Source organism: Magnolia sinica, chromosome 7 (genome assembly GCF_029962835.1).
Source record: "Magnolia sinica isolate HGM2019 chromosome 7, MsV1, whole genome shotgun sequence".
NCBI classification, from domain to species: Eukaryota; Viridiplantae; Streptophyta; class Magnoliopsida; order Magnoliales; family Magnoliaceae; genus Magnolia; species Magnolia sinica.
Window position 1 is genome coordinate 78,138,472 of NC_080579.1, and position 13,778 is coordinate 78,152,249.

General features: G+C 38.7%; 1 protein-coding gene across 8 annotated transcripts in view; it reads left to right on the top strand.

Annotated features, from left to right (window-relative positions):
• The first annotated feature begins 13,156 nt into the window (after nt 1-13,156).
• Nucleotides 13,157-13,778, top strand: part of LOC131251482 (U3 small nucleolar RNA-associated protein 18 homolog) — a 41,497-nt gene continuing 40,875 nt past the window's right edge. For 5 of the 8 annotated variants that reach the window (XM_058252216.1, XM_058252210.1, XM_058252217.1 and 2 more), the window contains exons 1-2: nt 13,227-13,243; nt 13,278-13,312. The gene's annotated coding sequence lies outside the window, so the exon portion shown is untranslated. Of the gene's footprint in view, nt 13,313-13,778 lie in introns of all 8 variants that reach the window. The other 3 variants (XM_058252212.1, XM_058252211.1, XM_058252215.1) reach the window with 3 other exon arrangements.

Sequence of the window (13,778 nt, forward strand, 5' to 3'; positions counted from 1 at the left end):
CGCATCCTTCACTCTATTGTTACTGGTGTCTCTGTTTGTCTTCCATCTCTTATCTGTCACATCACTTTTCAATTCCGTCTCCATCCAAGACATAGTGATATACATTTTGCTTATCTTATGACTGCATTAGCCACCCATAATCTTGTAGCTATGCCTGTTGGAGAAGCTCTCATTAACCATCCTCCCTTCAACAACTCGAACATAAATAAGATGAATTTGAGGTTGGCTCCAAGCCAAGTTGATGTGGGTGCTGGAGGAGCAGCTGAAGCAACTGAAGAGGAGGATGCTCTGCCTCCAGATGATGTCAATATGGATGACATATTTGATGAGATTGAGTCTGACTTTGCGACTGATCATGATTTTCAACTTTCTGACTTTGATGCGCGTTTGTGATCTCTTGAGGAGAAGGTAGAGGGTATGCATGTGTCCCAAGAAACTCAATTTAAATACATATGCAAATATCTTAGGTGCATTGATAAGGGACTACATCAAATAGATCCTTTTATACCTACTCCTTCCTCTGGTTTAGATTAGTGTTAAATTTCTTATTTATAATAACTTTTATACTTGGATTTCTCTTGACTCTATATGCTTGGACATGTTTTCTTGTTCTTATGGACATGTTTTTAATGGTTATCTTGACAATCTTTATATTATTTTGAACTTACTTTTTACTATCATTACTCATTGCTCTTATTCTACTCTTATATTTTCATCATTTATATGCTCTTTCCTTTGTCATATTGTGACAAAAAGGGGGAGAATTTGTGTTGGTATGTCTATTTAATGATATTGGATGCCATGGAGTGAAAGATGTGGAGAATATGTGAAGAAGTGGTTTTTTATTTATTTGTATTTGTTCACATACAGGCCACTGTAAGCAATTTCTTCTCTTCTCTTGGATTCTATGGAGTAATGTATTAAGGGGGAGTATTGGTTTGCTGATTTTTGCTAACCAGTTTTTAACCGGTGCATGATTCTTTAGTGATCTAACTGGTGCATGATTCATTGGTCTCAGTTTGTTTTGTCACGAATTTGATAAAAGGGGGAGATTGTAAATGTTATCTTATCCAGCTCCTAGATTTGTCAAATTTTGTAGTGCCAAAATCTCTTAGAATCTGTATCTTGTTTAGCTATTATTGTAAGATCAACTTTATGTTATCCTTGCCAAACTTGTCTACAGTCAATTACAAGATTAAGAAGTTTAAGTACAAGATCAAAATGTTCAAGAACAACATCAAGAGGTTCAAGTACTAGATCAAGTCTTCAATCTTCAATTACTTCAAGAGAATGATATATGATGATTCAACCTCACAAATAAGGTTTGTTTGACCCTAAATTGACCTTAGGATAGGTCATGCAATCTACATTTATATCATAGGACATTTGATAAATTTATAGGTCATTTTTCGACCCGTCCTAATCATGGTTCAACTAGTCCAGACACTGGCTCAACCAGTCCAAGAATTTTCTCGACCAGTCCAAGGTTTGTTGTGAATTTTTGAAATTTTCTGTTGGACCCTCGACCAGTCGTAGAGACTGCTCAACTAGTCAAGTGAACAGTGCTCGACTAGTCATGCAGGTTCGACTCAAAGTCCAGCAACATTTCTGGGTCCTACTCAACCAGTCGAGTAGCAATCTTATCTTATCACGCCAGAAATTTTGAAATGTTGTTGGTCCTTCGACCAGTTGAACTAATCACTAGGCCAATCGAGCGAACAATATTTTTGCCTATAAATTGAGGACGATTTTCAGAGTTTTTCAATTCATTGTAAGATATTCAAGTCACAACTCTGAGAAACTTATCCCCACATTCGAGAAGCTAATTAGTTACTATTTAAGATTCTTTTAATAGCTTTTTTGCATTTGATTTTGTGATCTTTATTCAATTCTATTTCTTTTCAAAGGGGAATATTGATTTTACCCATTTTGAGATTAAAATCAAATCAAGATAACCCAAGTTGATTTAATCAAAAAATCATTTAGACTTAAGAACCCTTTCATATATAAGTTTTGAAATTCAACATCTACATTGAACATCTACATCGAATTGGTTTTACCGGGCTTCATCTGAAGAAGAATTTTCAGATAAGTACATTTCAATTTTCTGTATTTGGTTTGTAAAATTGCCAGAAAATCTTTCATTTTTGGTCTTGACTGAGATAGCCAGAAAATCCCAGTGAGTAGGGTTTTTAATTGTGGTACCCCTTTAAAAACACAATTGTGAAGGTTTTAGGTGAACTTTGGAAAACCTATTTCATAGTGAAAGCCAATATCCTGTGGGTGAGGATATTGGGAGTGGAGTAGTTGTGTGGCTGTTTTTTAACAGTTGGTGTATACACAAGCGAACCACTATAATTGCTGGAGTTGTGGTGAATGTTTATTATTATGCAGTTGTACTGAATGATTGTAATTTATTTTTTGCACATGTGGTGAATGTTGTAATAGCAGTAGATATTTATTTCTGTTTTATTCTTTATTCATCTGTATTGGTTTGAGACTTTGATACACAGACCGTTCTAAAAATCAGGTTGTCCTACCATAAGCCATTGGTTTTTGGTATAAGGTCGTCCTTAGAACAACATCTGTACCAACCTCTCAATATTAGTGCATTTGACGTTGCTATTTATTTCTACTATTTGGGATTAATAAGTGTTATCTTTTTCTAGTTCTTTCCTTATTCCGTATTTAAATTTTATTTTGACATAGTTCTATTCACACCCCCCCCCCTTTTGAACTCTTAGCTCGGCCTATTTTCACTTACTAAATTTGGAGATTATTTTGATAGATCATTGCACAACATGAAAAGATAAAATTATTACGTTTTTCTTGTTCTTAAAAATATTTCATCGCTTCGATATAGCTGAGAACTGAGAATTTTAATTCCTTTGAATTCTGAGAATGAAAATATTGTAAATAGAATTTCAGTAATTTTCAATGACAACAACGTACGAAACTCTGTGCATTTTTTGAATGAGGACAACCATTCTAGGGCTACAGAAGTTTTGGATCAAGCTTATATTTGTGTTTTCCTTTCATCCATATCTGTATGATCTTATGAACAGGTTGGACGACAAATAAACATCACTATGGGGCCTAACAACATTTCAATGGTGGAAATTATTATCCCCACTGTTTCCTATGGTGTGATCCCCTTGATCTTTGGATATGCTTAGATTTTGGGCTCAAGCCCTTAAATTAGAAGGAAAAACGGATGGACGGCGTGGATAGACCACATACATTCAAGGTGGGCCCAATTAAATTTACTCAGTACGATAGGAGCGTATTATTTCAAACCATTTATCGTTTTACTATTTTCATGGGTCGAGAGAACTGGGATTAAACCTGGCCTAGAGCAGACCAGTGCCAAACCTAAATTGTGGCCCATACCATCCAATGGCCTGGATTAACATTCAGGCCAGGGCATGTGCCACATGTCATAATGCAGTTATGTATTTGGCTTGTAAGCTGTGTTCAACCTGTAAACGGTGGATTCATTCACCGCATGTGTGGATTTGGAACAATGGATGAGATCCAGGCTCTTCATCAAGTGAAGCCCATGATCTGAGGACGTAAGTCTAGGCCTATGTCTAGCCAATTAGCAGTGGGCCCATTACATTGGCCTGTGTGAGCTAACCAACGGGTTAGATGAGAAATGAACATTACAGTGGACTTTAGGAAGCTTTAATGGTGGGCATTCGGTGATGGCTGTTTTCCTATGGTGTGATCCATATGAACTTCGGAGCTACCTCAATTTTGGGATCATAAACTAAAACTAGTTGGAAAAATGGATGGATAGTGTGGATAAAACACATACCTCATGTTGGTCCACAGATCACCAACCAGTAGTAGCAATACGCAATCTGCATCCGTATTTGACCGATGTCACACATGCGCGCGGATTAGTTACTGACAAGGTCAGTAGCCAAATTGCTGTCGAAGTGACGTCACCAAGCTCTGTGGACCCCACCATGATGCATGTGTTGTATCCATACCGTCCATCCATTTGGAGAGATCTTTTTATGGCATGAGAAAAATAATGAGATAGATCTAAAGTTCAAGTGGACCCCACCATAGAAAACAGTGGGGACAGTGACATCCACCGTTCAAAACTTCTTAGGGGCCACAGAAGTTTTTGATCAAGATTATATTTTTGTTTTCACTTCATCTATCTCTATGTTAACTTATGAATAGGTTGGATCTAAAAACTACATCATGGTAGGCCCAATAAATGTTTCAACAGTGGGTGTGACCGATCCCATGGTTTTCTGCTGTTGATCCACTTGAACTTTAGATCTATCTCATTCTTTTTCTCATGTCATAAGATGATCTCTGCAAATGGTTGGACGGTATTCATACAACACATGCATCATAGTGGGGTCCACAAAGCTTGGTGATGTCACTTCAGTGGCCATTTGGCTCAGTATCTAATCCGCGCCCGTCACATACTGCTAAACCATTCAAATCCCAGCACGCCTTAGCTTAACCGAGGACGCGGATTAGCTACCTAACCCGACAGTAGCGAGTCTGGCTACTAAAGGGACGTCACTACGTTTTTTAGGCCCACCATGAAGTATGTATCCACACTATCCATACATTTGGAGACATTATTTTAGGGCATGAGGAAAATAATGAGGAAGATCTAAATTTCAAGTGGAACCCACCATAGAAAAGAGTGGGACAGTGACCCATGGTTGAAACCTTCATAGGGCCCACAATGATGTTTATTTGAGATCCAACCTGTTTATAAGTTAATAAAGACATGGAATAAGCAAAAACATGAATATTATCTTAATAAAAAAAACTTTTATGGCTCAAAGAAATTTTTAGTGGTAGGTAATCGATCCCTACTGTTTTCTATGCTGTGGTCCACTTGAAGATTTGGATCTACCTAATCCTTTGAATGATGTCAGAAAATGATCTCTCCAAATATATGGATAGTGTGGATACAATACGTAAATCATGGTGGGCCCACTGAATGCGGTGACGGCGCTTCAGTAGCGAGACTGCTACTATCGAGTTCAGTAGCTAATCCGCGTTCCCTAACGGAATCCCCTTTTGCGTGGCCCATCTACGCCGCTGACGGCTCATCTGATAAATGCCAAGGCTCAATCAAATTCCATCACCTAACGACCTCACGGAATACATTCAGTTCTTTTGGTGGATTGCATACGGACACTGCTGGTAGTGACCTGATCTCTGCTGGATAGTGCTCTCTAGCCCCATCATAATATATGTGTTTTATCCGGGCCAGTCTGTCCCTTTTTTATCATTATTTTAGCACATGACCCAAACAATGAGGGAGATCCAAATGTCAGGTGGACCACACCACAGGAACACAGTAGTGAATGAATGGCTGCCATTAAAAACTTATTACGGCGTGGACGTGGATTGCATCCTACCCCTGGGCAGGGCTCCGTGGGGCCCACCGTGATGCAAGTGTTTTATCCACGCTGATTTTATTAGATCATTTTAAGGTACGATCGTAAAAATAAAGCTGGTCCACAGCTCCAATGTACTGCACCAAAGGAAGCTGGAGTGATAAGGACAAAGGAAGCTGGAGTGATAAGGACTCCCACGGTCGGGGTTGCCGCTAGATCGGTTCACTTTTATAATCCGTAGCTATAGGTCAATTGTACCACTCAATATTAGTTATTGATACTATCTATCATTGCTTGATATTATCGATGACTTATGCACGATACTATCGAACCATTCTCAATAATATTGAAAATTCATCCATTTTTCGCGTTTTGTTGCTGGACAAGTTGGCATTCATCTTTGATATTATCGAATTATGGTCGATATTATCGATAATCTATGCTATGGTTATAACCTGTAGCCATAGGTCTACAGTCATTTTCTTATCTCCTTTCCCTGCAAATACTATTACTTTATCAACTTACTTCTTCACACCCGATGCAAAAATAAATAAATAAAATAAAACAAAACAAAAAAAAAGAAACAAATCATTAGAACACCATAGAGAATGTAACATTTAATATGAAAAGTTCCAAATTTATACCATAGAGATTTCCAATCAAGAGTTTGAAGCTCTAGTTGCCTATTCAAATGGAAGAACACCAAAAAATTACCTTTACAACAACTTTTTTGCCATCATGCATGCGAGCAACATGAACCTTTGCGAGGGAAGCACTTGCTAGTGGAACAAGATCAAACTCAATAAAAATCTGTTTCATAAAAAGATTGTTTCATTCAGTTGGCAAGTTTTGCACCAATTGAGCATTTAATCAATCTATAAAACTACTCTTCACAATAAAAAAGAAAGAAAAAAAAATCAAAGACAAGAACATGGAAGTTTTGGCTATGTATTTTGGTGAGAAAAAAAATATTAACGATGACAATCTCATGTACCCAAGATGATATGAACAAATAATTTAACAAACAATGAAAGAAAAGGAACATAATTCATGTGGCGTACTTCCAAGCTCTTTCATGAACACTTCACAAACTTGATCGTAAAAATAAACTAGGCATCAATTTAGCATGGACTATCTCATTGTCTGTATGTATTCTTGAGGAACCAAGTATTCCTATAAGAGAGAAGCAACCAGAAAAGAAAATTGAAGAACGTTACACAGATTGAGCAGTTAACCACATTAAACACACATTGATCAATTAACCACATTAAACATTTGCAGAAGATACGAAGTACACAGCTCAATAGAAGATCAGTTCATCAATTGTATGATTACACTCATCACAAGAGGTGGGAAGTAGTGGATCATGTGACTTTCTACAACACCAAAGCTGAACTTGATACTAGTTGAAAGTCTATCCATGGTTGAGTCTCACATGACATTTGTAAATTTGGGTCCACCTCCCTACTCAAAATTAGTGACTACTTGCATCGTTGATACATCCTATTGAAGATATTGTTCGTTGATGTGTTGACAAATAAATACCAAATAAGGAACTGTATAGTTGCATAATTGGAACATCTGAAATTCAAAGGAATGACAAAAACAACTGATTTACTAATCATTGTAATTTTTCTCTTCAGGTTTCACAACTGATATGTTGGGTCCTCTAGAGGTCATGTTGGGCTCAGGTTGCCCTCAACCCAACCCAACATACCCATCACTACAACTTGGATTTGGATCAACTGGCCCAACTTGAGATAGGGTCAAGTTCACTCAAGTTGTCACGATCCTGAGCGAGGCAAACATGAAATTGAGCGGGGCAAGCATGAAATTGAGCAGAGCAAACTGAAAGTTGAGTGGGGTAAGTATGAAATTCAACGGGGCAAACATGAAATTCAGCAGGACAAACATGGAATTGAGCGGGGCAAACATGAAATTCAGCGGGACAAACTAGAAATTCAGCGGGGCAACATGGAATTCAGCGGGGCAAACAAGAAATTGAGTAGAGCAAGCATGAAATTGAGCGGGGCAAACTGAAAGTTGAGCGGGGCAAGTATGAAATTCAACGGGGCAAACATAGAATTGAGTGGGGCAAACATGAAATTGAGCAGGACAAACATGAAATTGAGTGGTGTAAACTGAAAGTTGAGTGAGGCAAACATGAAATTGAGCGGGGCAAGTATAAAATTCAGCGAGGCAAACTTAACGGATAATTTCATGGCTTGAGCCCAAAAATCTAAACGTATCCAATGTTCAAATGGACCACACAACATGAAAATTTTGAAATGAACTTCTACTGTTGATCAAATCTTAGGGGCCACAGAAGTTTTGGATCAAGCTTATATTTGTGTTTTCTATTAATCCATGTTTGTATGATCTTATGAACATTGCGTGAGGCAAGCATGAACATTGCGTGAGGCAAGCTAATTCAGCGATGTTGTCTTTCATGGAATTGCGTGAGGCAAGCATGAAAATTGAACAAGACAAGCATGAAAGTTCAGCGAGGCAAGATAGAAATTGAACGAGGCAATCATAAAAATTGAGCAAGGCGAACTAGAAATGGTGCGAGGGAAGCATGAAAATTCAGTGAGGCAAGCTAGAAATTGAGGGAGAGAACCTAGACATTAAGCAGGGCAAGCATGAAATTGAGTAAGGGAAACATGAAATTCGGTAGGGAAAACATGAAATTCAACAGGGCAAATCATGAAATTCAACAAGGGAAACATGAAAGTCAGCGGGAAAAACTAAAAATTGAGCGGGGCAAACATGAAATTCAGCGAGGGAAACATGAAATTCAGCGAGGTAAACTAGAAAATCAGCGGGACAAATTGGAAATTAAGTGGGGCAAACTAGAAATTGAGCGGGGCAAACTGAAAATTCAGCAGGGCAAACATGAAATTAAGCAGGGCAAACATGAAATTGAGCGGGGCAAATTAAAAATTAAGTGGGGCAAACTGGAAATTCAGCGAAGGTAACATAAATTTCAATGAACTTGAAATGTAATTGAACTAGCCTAACAAATAATTGAAATGCAATTGAACTAGCCTAAAAAATAATTGAAACGCAATTGAATTAGTCTAACATGAATTTCAATGAACTTGAAATGCGATTGAAGTAGCCAAGCATCAAATTCTAAGGTCATTACTTAGGGAATTCAACCAATCATGAACCGGGAATGTCAGTGACAACTCGAGCATATTGTCGAGAAGTACATCAAATAGACCAGGAACTCTTGAAATTTGAGATCATTTAGATCAATATGCTTTTATCATGCTGAGTTAACTGATTTGGGCCCACCTTGACTTTAATGTATGTGGACTATCCACGACATTCATCCCTTTTTCTATTTATATTAATGGTTTGGGCCGAAAATCCAATGTTTTATTTGTAATCAATTTCATGTTCATCGGATGATGTATACTTCTCGGCAATATGCTCGAGTTGTCGCTAACATTCCTGGTTCATGATTGGTTGAATTCCCCAAGTAATGACCTTAGAATTTGATGTTTGGCTACTTCAATCGCATTTCAAGTTCATTGAAATTTATGTTAGGCTAGTTCAATTGCATTTCAATTATATGTTAAGCTAGTTCAATTGCATTTCAAGGTCATTGAAATTCATGTTACCCTCGTTGAATTTCCAGGTCCCCCCCTCCCCCGGAATTTCTTGATCGCTCTGCTCAATTTCATGCTTGCCCCATTTAATTTCATGTTTGCCCCGCTGAATTTCTAGTTTGCCCTACTGAATTTCATGTTTCCTCGTTGAATTTCATGTTTGCCTAGCTCAATTTCCAGTTTACCCCGCTGAATTCCATGTTTGCTCCTTTGAATTTTCAGTTTACCCCGCTCAAATTCTAGTTTGCTTCGCTCAATTTCATGTTTACCCCGCTCAATTTCATGTTTGCCCTGCCTTCTAGTTTGCTCCGCTTAATTTCATGTTTCCCATGCTGAATTTCATGTTTGCCCCGCTCAATTTCCAGTTAGAACAAATTTGGGTCACCATTACATGGGCCCACTAGCAAGGACCTACACATCGGGACTCACATCATATGACTCTTTTTCTCAAATCTTGCCCATCTGTTTCCACTGATAAGTTCAAAATGTCATTGTATGATCCCACCACACATGTTACTTAGGCAAGATATGACGCCAACACCTTGTCCAAGAGAGCGAACTAATTTCATGCTAGTATCTCCAAGCATGCTGGCAAGCAAACAGTTCCCAGATGGGTAAGCATCGCTACTTCTATCCCTCTGACATTGATCTCTTGACATGCTGATTAATTTTGCATGTTTAATTACTGGATGCAGCTTCATGCGCGCTATTGTGTTTCTCCAGTGAGACTGGCCAATCTTATACCGAAACTTCCGAGTCCACAACAGCCTCTCACCATTATCCCTATTCTAACCTTGAGGCCATCTTAATTCTATCTTCTCCTCACCTTAACTACGAGACACCTGGTAGCTTCAGCTCTTCTATGAATCTTGTAAGGGACTGTTCAGAATGTGGGATTAAATGGTATGTGAATTGCATTAAGTGGAATTAACACCATTATTGCACAATGATTGTATGTTTGGAAATACCATGATATTTTGACCATCCAATCTCATCATTGGACCAATTAAAGAGGAGGCAACAAGTAAGTCTTGGCCAATTGATCCTTGTACTTCATGTGACATGTTTGTTTAGCTTCCAGAATATCATTATTCTATTGCCCATTCGAAGTCTTATGACCTCTCTTATGTTATGTCATGTTTCCCTACTATTGATATCAATTATTTGGATGTTGATTTGAGGCAGAAAAGAGACCTCTCGACATCCTCATTGCAGCTACACATCCTATCACATTTATACTAATTAGCCAAAAAAAAGGCCAAATCAATGAGCAATACCCATATTTAGCTGTATAGAGCAATGTTACTCAGATACATCCCAACTAATGGGGTTGGCTACACAAATCTTGTTCTGTCATTCCACTCTATCAAGGACCCTATCGTCTGTTAAACCATAGGTCATCGGATATCTTCAAAATACATCCTTATGCTTTTGGAATTTGAGTTCAGCGGGGCAAATTGGATATTGAGTGGGGCAAGCATGAAATTGAGCGAGACAAACTAGCAATTGAGCAAGGCAAACATGAAATTGAGTGGGGCAAACATGAAATTTAGCGGGTCAAACCTGAAATTGAGTGGGGCAAACTGAAAATTGAGCGGGAGAAATTACAAAATTAGCGGGGCAAACTAGAATTTGAGTGGGGGAAACATGAAATTCAGTAGGGGAAGTATGAAATTGAGTGGGAGAAACATGAAATTCACCGGGGCGAACTAGAAATTCAGCAGGGCAAACATGAAATTCAGTGGGGCAAACATGAAATTTAGCAGGGCAAATTAGAAAATTAGCGGGGCAAACATGAAATAGAGCGGGGCAAAATAGAAAATCAACGGGGTAAACATGAAATTGAGCCGGGCAAACTAGAAAATCAGTGGGGCAAACTTGAAATTGAGTAGGGCAAACAAGAAATTGAGCGGGGCAAACATGAAATTGAGCAAGGCAAACTAGAAATTGAGTGGGGCAAACTGAAAATTCATCGGGGCAAACATGAAATTGAACGGGGCAAACTTGAATTTTAGTGGGGCAAAGTAGAAATTGAGCGGGGCAAACTAGAAAATTGAGCGGGGCAAACTAGATATTTAGTGGGGCAAATTGACGATTTAACGAGGGACACTAAAAAAATAGCGGGACAAACTGAAAATTGAACGGGGCAAACTGAAAATTGAGCGGGGCAAACATGAAATTGAAAGGGGCAAGCTAGAAATTGAGCGGGGCAAACTGAAAATTCATCGGGACAAACTTGAAATTTAGTGGGCAAGCTTGAATTTCAGCGGGGCAAACTGAAAATTGAGCGGGGGAAACATGAAATTCAGCGAGGCAAATATGAAATTGAGCGGGGCAAGCTTGAAATTGAGCGGGGCAAACTAGAAAATCAGCGGTGCAAATATGAAATTGAGAGGGGTAAACTAGAAAATCAGCGGGGCAAACTTAACCAATAATTTCATGGCTTGAGCCCAAAAATTTAAACATATCAAATGTTCAAATGGACCACACCACATGATAATTTTGAATTGAACTTCTACTGTTGATCATTTCTTAGGGGTCATAGAAGTTTTGGATCAAGCTTATAATTGTGTTTTCTATTTATCCATGTTTGTATGATTTTATGAATAGGTTTGATAACAAACAAACATCATTGTTGGGCCTACTCTGGTTTCAACGGTGTAAATCATTATCCACACTGTTTCCCGTAGTATGATCTACTTTGATCTTTTTGCATGCTTCAATTTGGGGCTCAACCCTTTAAATTAGATAGATAAACAAATGGACGACGTGGATATACTACATACATTCAATGTAGGCCCAACAGAGTTTAAAATATACCTGAAGTGCGTGCTTTCTTCATTGGACCCACCATTTTCGGAAGATGGTGTGATTGCTGATATACAGGAAGGATGCATTGCAATGTTGTTAAGAAACCGGCAGTGGAAAGGGGTGAAAGCAACAAAAGAAGTAGTGGAAAGGGGGGGAAAGCAACGCAGTGAAAAGGCCAGTGAAAAGAGGGGCATTTTCATCCTCAATTTCAATGTCCATACATGGAGGTCTAAGTTTGCAAGTTAAGTTTGTATTACTTCAAAAAAACCATTAGATAAAAGGTGGGGTCCATGGTCACAAATTTCTCTTATAAGATTTTACAGACATCGATGAACAGAAATAAAAAATATAAGCTTGATTCAAAACTTCTGTGGCCCTAAGAAATTTTCAACTATAGAAGTTCAAGTAAACTATTTTCTGTGGTGTGGTCAATTTGAAAATTGTATATGCTTCAATTTTGGGCTTAAGCCCTAAAATTATCTGGGAAATTGGCTGGACGGAGCAGATAAAATACATCAATCATGGTAGACCTCATAGAGTTTACCCACGACGCTAAGCGTAGCTAGTTACTCACTGGCCAAACCTCTTCCGTTGGATGGAAGATAAATATCTCAGTGGATCCGTGATGTTTTTAATACCAGGAGTTTAGTTAAGATTGTTTTTTGTGGCGTGGCACACTTGAGATTTGGACCAGCTTCATTTTTTGGAACATATCTTAAAATGGGCTTTCAATACGGACGGACGGTGTGGATGTAAGGAAAGTACATCACTGTGAGCCCCACAGGCATCCGAAACCGGCCCTGCCAAACAGCCCACGTTCCGCACGGAAGCTGGTTGCGTAGTAACTCACTACGGTTAGTGTAGTGACTAAACTCTGAGAGGTCCACCATGATTTATATAATTTATCTGCTCCGTCCATCTATTTTACAAGATAATTTTAGGGCTTGATCCCAAAAATAAATCATATCAAATGTTCAAATCAAGGACATCATAGGAAATAGTTGAATTGAATGTCTTGAAAAGTTCATGGGCCACAGAAGTTCTGGATGAAGCTTGTATTTGTGTTTTCCCTTCATCCATTTTTGCATGATCTTATTAACAGGTTGGATGACACATAAACATCACCGTGGGGTCTAGAAAGGTTTCAACGGTGGAAATCATTATACCCACTGTTTTCAGTGGTATGATCCACTTTTTCTTTGGATATGCTTCAATTTTGGGATCAACCAATTAAATTAGATGGAAAAACGGATGGACGGAATGGATAGATCACTTACATTCAAGGTGGGCCAAACTGAGTTTACTCAGTACGATAAGACCGTACCGATTTCGTTCCGCACTTGGGCAAAAGAAAAAAATGAAGGAGAGGAAAAAATAAAAAAGAAGAACGAATAAGGGTTAGGGTTAGGGCTTCCCTTGCCAGAGCAGAGAAAGGTGAGGAGACGCTGAGAGAGAGAGAGAGAGAGAGAGAGAGAGGGAGAAGGAGACGTTGGGTCAGAGCAGGTAGGTGCACTTTCAATGCAGCTGCATTTCCACCATCCTCTCCCAAATTCGAAATGGATAGCCGTTGCCTGTAACAAAGTAACTTGTGACTTGAAAAGCACCTAATTCCTCTGTTACATTTCTTGCAATCTTACCTGATAGAAAGTTACAGGTTGAGACTTTGTTACCTGTAACATTTCTCCCCCAAACACAAACTGTAAGAAAGTCACCTGTAACTTTCTTTCATTTTACACAAGTTACAGGCATCCAAACGGCCCCTAATCCATCTTCTCCGGCAGATGTTCCCTTGATTCATGTTTTTCCTTTTCCATGTCGTTTTTTTTTTTCTACTTCGCATCGCTGCGACGTCAGCAGCTGCATTGGATGGAAGATTAGGGTTTTGTATCAGTTCAAGCCGCCTATGAAAACCTGAGACAGAATGCTTCTGTCGATGACAGATGGGTGTTTACAACGGAAACGGATTGCA